An 8,196-nucleotide genomic window follows, 5' to 3' on the forward strand; every position below is an offset into this window, starting at 1 on the left:
AGAAGGCCATTGCTTTCACATCCTGCATGTGAGCTCCCAAAGGCACCACTGTGAGTAGCAGAGTGCTGGACTAGATGGACTCTGGTCTGATCCAGCAGACTAGTTCTTATGTTCTTATGAGTGGACTAAGACACAGGAGAATTCTTACGCTGCTGAGATGAGTCATAGGGGTGCCAGGCAATTTTCTTTCCTGCAAATACTGGCAGGAGGTAATAGGGAGATGGGACTGGGAGTGTGTGCCAACCTTGGGGCTACCCCGGGGCAACTTGTGGGGGAGAGGTGGGGGTGGAACTTACTAGTGGCAAACAGGCCTAGTCCCCATATTGTTGGTGACACATTAACATCACTTCTTGCCAGTCACCAGAAGTGACACTGACTCATTACGGGCAGCGTGTGGACGCTCTAGTACTTGGGCAAAATCCTTATGGCAGAAACCATTTTTACCATAGAGCTTTTGCCCAAATACTAGAGCAAATGAAGCCGTTTTAAAAATGTTTCCACTAAAGAATCGTTTTAAAAGGGCGTTCATTTAAAACATCTTGAGGCTCCAAATGAAACTTTTTTGAGAACCGAAGGGAGTGAAACAATGCAGGACTCCATGGGGGAAATGTTTTATTTCCTGCCTCAAAACGTTTTTAAAGGCCTGTGCGAATGCACTCCTGTGCCAGATACTTGTGAAATGGTAGTAGCTTTCCCGGAAGGCAGTCATGGTTTATCTCTAATTTCTGTGTTTTCCCAGAGTTCCCCATCGCCGTGACTGTGCTGGCTGTTATCGGCAAGGCTTCTCTTGGGGCCTCCTTTTCGACCACCTATGTGTTCTCTGCGGAGATATTTCCCACGGTTGTCAGGTGAGGATCTCATTCTGCTTGACATCGATTTAGAAACTGCTGGCCAGGGGAGAATTATTCGGAGACATGACAATAAAAGCTCCCATCCGGGCATGAAAAAGAGTTTGGATTACTCTAACCATTATTCTACAAAAGGGTGAAAAAGGCAAACTCTATGCTGGGGATAATTAGGAAAGAAGTTGATAATAAAACTGCAAGGATTGTCATGCCCTTATATAAAGCCGTGGTGCGACCGCACTTGGAGTACTGTGTTCAGTTCTGGTCGCCACATCTCAAAAAGGATATCGAAGAGATAGAAAAAGTGCAGAGAAGGGCAACAAGGATGATTGAGGGACTGGACCACCTTCCCTATGAGGAGTAGCTGCAGTGTTTGGGGCTCTTTAGTTTGGAGAGGAGACGTCTGAGGGGGATATGATTGAAGTCTATAAAATTATGCATGGGGTAGAAAATGTTGACAGAGAGAAATTTTTCTCTCTTTCTCACCATACTAGAACGAGGGGGCATTCATTGAAAATTATGGGGGGAAGTATTAGGACTAATAAAAGGAAACACTTCTTCACGCAACGTGTGATTGGTGTTTGGAATATGCTACCACAGGAGGTGGTGATGGCCACTAACCTGGATAGCTTTAAAAGGGGCTTGGACAGATTTATGGAGGAGAAGTCGATTTATGGCTCCCAATCTTGATCCTCTTTGATCTGAGATTGCAAATGCCTTAGCAGACCAGGTGATCGGAAACAGCAGCAGCAGAAGGCCATTGCTTTCACCTCCTGCACGTGATCTCCCAAAGGCACCTGGTAGGCCACTGCGAGTAGCAGAGAGCTGGACTAGATGGACTCTGGTCTGATCCAGCTGGCTTGTTCTTATGTTCTTATGTTCTTACGCTGTCCACAAGCCGTACCCTGCCAGCCAATGCTACACTTCTAGCCATAGCTCTATGATGTTGGCTTTTTAAATATTGCATTTCAGGTATCTCAAAAGGATTGTTTGATAGCAATGGTAAATGATAATAGTTGAATAGTTCAAGATGTGTAAATGATGCTGGCATGTGCATAATTGTTAAAGATTTGATTGGGCCCTGTCCATGCCATATTGGAAAAACTCTTTGCTAAGGCTTGTCCAGATGACTCTGACCATTTTACTCTCAGTTGGGCACTGAGGGTTAGGCGGTGCTTCATGGACCCCTGAGGCCCCTTCTGCCCAGCACCCGGAGAGCAGGTTGCAGGCAGGATAAAGTAACTTGCTCTCCTGCTGTCCCATTCACACGCCTCTGTGCAGGCAGCGAACGGAGCCTGTGTAAACAATGTGGGCTGCCGTCGTGCCTTCGCATGGAAGTGTGTCTTTTTCTAAAAAACTCATCCCTCATGTTGCGTAGCCGCCCAGGGAAGACTTTTAAAAACCGGGAAGCAAGCAACCATTTGCTCATGAGAGGCTGCGATCCGCATTACAACTAAAGAATCTCAGATAGTTCAATTCTTGAAAAACCCAGGTTGGGGGGGAAACATGGAGCGGACTCCCGTAAGGAGTGGGATCCGTGCAAAGTCCCCCCCCCCCCAAAATGGGTTTTGTCCTGTGGTTAGCCCGCGTTTATTGTCCCGTGCGGAAAGGGCCCAACAGAGAATTATGAGTTTAAATGTCATGCCTCAGCCAGGTTTCTACTGTGTCTGCTTGGAGACCTGGGCTGCAGGTTTGTTCCTTTAAAACCGACCTGCACATAAATAAATCTTCTTAGTGGTTTATATATTAATCCAGCCTCAGTGATCTCAATAATCTCCTTGTCCACCACAAAACTTTACCTCGCGGCAGCAAACCCAACCAATCACACTCACTACCTGTAGAACATCTGGAAACTGAGGGGAATGTTTATTGTCCAAAAGGAACTGATCCCAAAAATCTAAGGCAGGGAGGGTGGGGACTGAGATGTCTGAGAGAAAGGTGGGCACATAAATATTTAAAACAAATCTATATATATAAAAAGCTAACAATGTTTTTGTTGATGATAGTATAACTCAGTAACTGCTGGGCCAATTCCTCTGAAAATCCCCAGCCACTACAGTCAGCCAGGTGAGAGTGTTCTTAGATGTTCACATACCTAAAATGTCACACCTGGCCCAGGCAAAACACCTTTTTCCTGGCGCTCTATGGTGAAGGACATGCAGCCGCCTGTGTGTAACTGTCACCCTTAGAATGTTCGTGCTGCTCAGAATGTTCACTCAGATGGCCAGATATGAGCAGTGGAAACAGCACACAGGCAGTAACTTGAGTGAAAGTGAAACACATACACACACATGCACACGAGGGAGAGGGGAGGGAGGGAGGGGGAGGGGTGGCATGCAGGGGAAGAGAGGGAGGGAGAGGAAAGGGACAGAAGGGGAGCATGCAAGGGAAGAGAAGTGAGAGAGGGGAGAGAGTGAGGGGTGGCATGCAAGGGAGGGGAGGCAGGGGGCCAACCTCTGGATATGACCCACCCACCCTAGCGGAGGGAGAGAGAAGGGAGGGAGGGGGAGGGGTAGCATTCAAGGGAAGAGAAGTGAGGGAGGGGAGTACCTTATACTAAAAAAACAAGACAGCACCATATAATGATGTGCATTGAAAAGGGAAAGAGGGATTCCACTTGACCACCCCAAAAGACTATGCATAGTCATTGGACCTGCATAGACATCTGTGTGGGTTGCGGACTGTGATGAGAAGGACAATTGCCACAGCAACATGTGGCCGGGCCCGCTAGTAAAATAATACCTTTTTAGGCCATGTTTATGACTTCATGGAGCTTCTCTGCCAGGATGTAAATCTAGTCTCAACCGCATCTTTCTGCGCTTTGCTTCCTCCATCAGGCAGACGAGCTTAGGTTTGTGCTCCACGTCGGCCAGAATCGGTGGCATTCTCGCCCCACTGGTCGGTCTTTTGGATGAGATCCATCCTGCAATTCCCATGGTTCTGCTTGGAAGCACGGCGTTGGTCGGGGGAATCCTCTGCTTCTTTCTTCCCGAGACCCGGAACAAAGATCTTCAAGACGACACCACCAAGGCTCCACCAAGCCAACAGTGAGTGGCCGAACCTTGTTAAGAAGTTCTTTGCAGGAGGCAATAATCCTCACCTTTTTCACAGCGGGAAGCTCCAGCACATTAAAACATAGCCAGGGAGGTAGTTAGCGTGCTGGTGAATCGGGCCCTCTCTACAGCTGATGCTGACTTCGTGTTTTTCATTCATTCATTCATTCATTCATTCATTCATTCATTCATTCATTCATTTATATGATTTTAAACCGCCCATCCTCGAAGGGCTCTGGGCGGCGTACAGCAGGCCTGCAACAACAATACATAATAACATTAAACACAGCAGGCTAAAAACAACATTTAACACATAAAAACTAAGGTAATTTAAAACAATTTACAAATCTATAACCATAAAACACAGCAGCAGCAATAATATATGGCGCCCGATCCCAAGGCCGGGAGGGGACAGTACTGACAGTGTTGGCAGTTGATGGGTGATGCAGAAAAGAAGAAGAGTTTGGATTTATACCTCCACTTTCTCACCTGTAAGGAGACTCAAAGGGGCTGACAATCTCCTTTCCCTTCCCCCCTCACAACAAACACCCTGTGAGGCTGAGAGAGCTCCACAGAGCTGTGACTAGCCTGAGGTCACCCAGCTGGCATGTATTGGAGTGCACAAGCTAATCTGGTTCCCCAGATAAGCCTCCACAGCTCAAGTGGCAGAGTGGGGAAGGCTTTGGTTAGTTGAAGGCTTTGGTTAGTTGAGCTGTTCCTCACCCCCAGCCCCCAAACTTTAATGCTTCTAGCCACTGCAATTTGGGCTAGCCCAACCGCACACATGCAACCATGCTTCTTCTTAGTGGCACATGAAAGTGAAGGACTCTGGTTTCAGTTTTCAAAAATGCCACATCTGGCTTACTTGGTGATTTCTTTTTGGGTCACTGGAGGGATCTTCAGAGTGGCTATGTGAAATTTTGAATTGAAGAGATGATAGCGCAGGGTCAGAATATTGTGTGTTACGTGCCCTCAAGTCACACCCTGTGAATTAATGACCTACGAAATACCCTATAATCAGTGGTGGGATTCAGCCAGTTCGCACCGATTCAGTAGAACCGGTAGCTAATCCCACCTCTGTGCTCCCCCCATGGCCCCCATGGCCCACTTGAGCCAGGAGTGGCCACAGCAGCTGGGGGGGGGCATAGCAGCCATTAGGGCCGCAGCTTGCTGCTGGCTGCTTTCGCCTGTGGCCCTGCCTCCTTCCTTGATCTCCATCGGTGGTGACCAGGGCCACGCCAATGGAGACTGAGGAGGAGACGGAAGCAGCTAGCGGCAAGCCCTCCAGCTGCTGTGACCTGCCACCCTCGATCTCTGGCCACCACTGGGGCCAGAGGTTGAGCCGGGGCGGGGGGAAGGCAGCCAGTTCTGGTTGAGCGAGGGTGGGTGGCACCCTGCACCCCCGCTCAACCGGAACCAGTTGTTAAATTATTTTAATACCACGACTGCCGATCATTAATAACTTTTCTCAGGTCTTCAGCTGAAGGCCAGGGCTTCCTTTATTGAGTCAATCCACCTCATTTTGGGTCTTACTCTTTCCTTGCTGCCTTCACCTTTTCCTAGCTCAGTTGTCTTTGCTAGTGACTCTTGTCTTCTCCTAATGTGACCCAAATGTGATAGCCTCGATTGTAGGGAGAATTCAGCTTGTAGGGAGAATTCAGCTTGTAGGGAGAATTCAGACTTGATTTGATCTAGAACCCATTAGATATTGAATTCTGGGTGTCGGGACACACACACACACGCACCTTTTCTAATATTTAACAACATTCTTTTTCTTTAGAGCCAACAAGACAGCCCCAAATTGTGTTGAAAATGGACCTGTGGAAGAGAAAGATGCCAACGGGATTATAGAAACCACCAAGAGTACATACCTGTAGTGCCAAAATCAAATCTCCTGGCTTTGGAAGGAAAGACGGAATGTTTCATTTTTAAACATGAACTTTATTGACAAGTGTTCTGGGTATCCTCCTCGATTCTGCCTTCGTGTGCAAAAAGGTAGATCTCTCCGCCATTTTTGAAAGCAAATGCATAATCCAGCAGGTCTGGATTAACCTGATTCATACATGAGGAACTTTTGAGTCCTTTTACTTTTCCAGCTCTATTAGCTTTGTACACCTCCATGTTCTCAAACTGTGGCTGCCGTTTCTTCACGCAGAGTTCCTCACAGTGGAGTTAAATAAAGTCATAGCTCATCTTCCTGACATTTGGTGTGATTTGCCTTCGTTAAGTGCTGTTCAGGAGACTATGGGCCTTTCTCCACTTTTCCCTCGGCCGCCGTCGCTGCGCGCAATTCCCAGCGCGCGGCATCCCTGGCGCGCACCCGGGCTTCCCCACAACCCCGCGCTCTGCACGGGGTCATCAAAAGGCGCCCTTTGCAAGAGCGCCAGGGATGCTTCGCACTGAGGGGGCGCGACAGCGGCAGTGTCGGGGCGGCTGCTCTGTCGCCGCCCCTCTCATGGGGAGTGCCGGGGGACCCCGCGCTACTCTCCTCAAGTAGCGCGGGGCTTAAGGTAAGTGGGGAAAGGCCCTCTGAAGCATGCTGACAGGACTGCAGAGTCCCATCTTAACACCCGTGAAGTTTATGGCTACGGTTTAAGCATTGTAGACTAAAAAGAAATGACAAGACGAAGGGTTCTTTGTTCACAATGGGGCTCAGAAGGCCTGATTGAGGTGACTGGAGTGGGGAGATAATCCTCCACCGAAAGCGCAACCGTGTACTAAATTTAATTTGATTTCAAGGTAGTGTTTTGTCCCAGAAGGCTATTTCAACCTAATGCTTCATTTCGCAAGGACGTAAGAGGAATCCTTCAGGATCAGACCGGTGTTCCATCCAGCCCAGCATTTCCTATCACGCAATGGATAACCAGAAGCCCCAGAACAAATGAGCCCAAGCCTTCCCCAGATGTTGCCTCCTGGCAGCGGTATTCTAAAGTTTACTGCCTTTGAATGTGGAGGTTCACTTAATGCCCCAATCTAGAGGGGAGGAGGCCAAAGAGGCAGTGGGTCATACTCCAGCGGATTTGCCCTCCCTGGACACCTACCATGGCGTGGTCTAAAATCTTCATAGAATCACTAGCGGGCCTGGCCACGCTTTGCTGTGGCTGAGTCTGGTGAAGTGGAAAAGAAAGAAAAGGGGAAGCGAACGGTTTGAACATGTGTCATTGCACAATGATTGCAAGGGAGGGGAGGGGCAAGGGGTCCCTCGCTCCCCTCCCTCTCTCCCGTTCCCTTGCATGGCAACCCGGCCCATCCCTCCCTAACGTTCCCCTTCCTCTGCTAGGGTGGGTGGGCCATGTCCAGGTGGCTGAACCTGGCCCTTTCACTCCCTTCCCTTGCTGGCGAATTATCTAGCTTAAAACACGCTGGGAGGCATGAGCTACGTTGTGTTCAAATTTCAGAGTGTTTGGTCCAGCAAACCCCTGGACCCTCCCTCACCTTTCCCTTCCTCCGCTAGGGTGGGTGGGCCATGTGCAGATGGCCCGCCCCATCCCTTTCACTCCAGATGGCAGTGGTTTTCAAGGAAGGCATGGTTGTTTCCCTTGTATCAGAGGGTGTTGCTTTGACAGCCAACAGATGGCGCTGTTGCGGAACAGAACTGTGGTTCCAACTGTCACAGGTGTGGCATGTACACAATAACTGGCACGGTTGTGACATGTACACAACTGGAGGTGTGGAAACAGTCTAGAAACCTGGCCGCACGCAAATGCGACGTTGTGTGAAAATTTCAAAGCAATCGGTCCAGTAGTTTGGGAGATTACCTGTCAGCAGGAAAACGCACTGATAGATTTATATATATATAGATAGAGTTGGAAGACACCCCAAGGGCCATCCAGTCCAACCCCCTGCCATACAGGAACACACAATCAAAGCACTCCTGACAGATGGCCATCCAGCCTCTGTTTAAAAACGTCTGTCGACCTGGCTTCCAGGATTTAAGTCATGGAGCTGCTCATAGGTGTAATCATCCCTGATGTATAATGTTACTACTCCGTTCCTAGTTTGTCTATTTCTCTGAAATAGGTTATTCACCCCACAATTATTAGATTCCAATCATGACTCATCCCACCAGGTTTCCATGTTGCCTATTTTATCATTTTTTTTGCCATGTTAAGATTTTGAGTTGTCTTGTTGATTTCCCACGCTCTGTGCATTAGCAGAGAGCCATCAAAGACCACGGTTCATTCCCCCGGCTGCGTATGTAAGCTTTTCCCCCCTCCCACTGTTGGGTTCTTGAACCATTTGCTCAGTTCTCCCTGTAACCTTTGGACTATTATCTCTTGCACTTGATGTTCTCCTGC

General features: G+C 48.7%; 1 long non-coding RNA gene across 1 annotated transcript; it reads left to right on the forward strand.

Moving 5' to 3' along the window:
- Nucleotides 1–578: 578 nt before the first annotated feature.
- Nucleotides 579–6,099, forward strand: LOC125425595. The gene is made up of 3 exons (XR_007243390.1): nt 579–848; nt 3,683–3,892; nt 5,679–6,099. It is a non-coding gene; the product is annotated as an uncharacterized LOC125425595 (long non-coding RNA).
- The last annotated feature ends 2,097 nt before the right edge of the window (nt 6,100–8,196 follow it).

The sequence above is a fragment of the Sphaerodactylus townsendi genome, unplaced genomic scaffold, assembly GCF_021028975.2.
Source record: "Sphaerodactylus townsendi isolate TG3544 unplaced genomic scaffold, MPM_Stown_v2.3 scaffold_896, whole genome shotgun sequence".
Classification (NCBI taxonomy): domain Eukaryota; kingdom Metazoa; phylum Chordata; class Lepidosauria; order Squamata; family Sphaerodactylidae; genus Sphaerodactylus; species Sphaerodactylus townsendi.